Here is a 1,490-nt window from a genome sequence, read left to right on the forward strand (position 1 = left end):
TATAGAGTATGGGATGGAAAAATATTCTTTTTCTATAATTAAAGGTAAAACTGTCATTTAGTTAATTAAAAAGTGTACAAATTATTTACACATTTTTATTATCTATGAAACAAAAACAAGTATAACCTTATAATTTATGTTATATAAATATTATTAAAATTTGAACCCCACACGAGGAATATATAATAATTTTTTGTATTATTTACACATTTGAATGATTCATAAGGTACTAAAGTGTAACAATCCATTTATAATAAACCCGACACAAGGAATATATACATATACACTATTCAAAAAGTGAAGACATAGTCCCAACTCCAATTCTAGCATAACTCTCATACAAATTGAGCAAAAGAGGAAATAGGATCAAAAGCGGTGACCGATCTTTTGACTAGCTTCTATAAAGGAAAGTCAAATTATACAAATCTCACAGTTTACCCTTTACTTTAGCTTGTAAATGATTCTGCCTTAGAATGCATATTTTTAAAAACAAAATGAGAGTTATACCATATGGTCTAGTAAGGATCCCTGACAGTGAAATAATCCAGTAAAAACCACTTTGATATAAATAAATTACATCAAGTAATAACAATGTAGGCTCGCAAGAAACATCCCCCAAGGCAACTATCCACAAGAGTCGCTTCTATAAAAATACACAGTCGATAGGATCGCAATCAGTATCGGCAATGGAACCACATAAAATACATTTCTAGGCGATAGTTATGCCCTTTGTGCGGACCATTACTGTCTGACATGCAAACATGCTTCTGTTATGTAAGTCCCTTAACCCAAAAGACAGTCACCAATTCACATATGCTTAGATCAAACAAACATACACCGAATGATGTAAAACAACGAAGAACATACCTTATAAGATTGATTACCCAAGACAAAAGGTTCAAAAACCTAACTTCTTCTCTTTAACACACATACACACTTGCAAGTTTTAAAATTCTGGATGCTATAAAAAGAAGTTGAAACCCCTTTAAATGGGTTTCCAAACTTTCAGCCTAAAACCCTTGAGAATAGAAAAATAACACTACTAGCCCCCAGACTTTTATCTAACCAAAACTAGGGTATTGCATGCCTTCTATATGAAGTTGTCCTCAAATGTATATTACAACATGAATGAGTGTTAAACCAAACGGTCTAGTGAATTTCTTCTACCATTGTAAAAATCTAACAATCTCAATATTATTGAAGACAATTTTCATATAAAAACGATGTAGGCTCGCAAGAATACATCCTAATATGTGACTAGCCACAAAAGTCACATTAGTAATAGAATAAGCACTCCGATTTCATCGCAGTCAATGTCGGAGGTGGAACCTCATGAAACGCATTCACTGGTTGAGTTAATAACCTTCTTCTGTGGACTATCGCAGTCACACACTACTCATGTTGTGTAAGTTACCTTGTTTCTAAATACCAATATCAAGTTTTTGCACTTGTTTTGGATCTGTTAATGAGTATAACATACCATATGAACA

This window comes from Cynara cardunculus (assembly GCF_001531365.2).
Source record: "Cynara cardunculus var. scolymus isolate 2C chromosome LG 7, CcrdV1, whole genome shotgun sequence".
Lineage (NCBI taxonomy): Eukaryota > Viridiplantae > Streptophyta > Magnoliopsida > Asterales > Asteraceae > Cynara > Cynara cardunculus.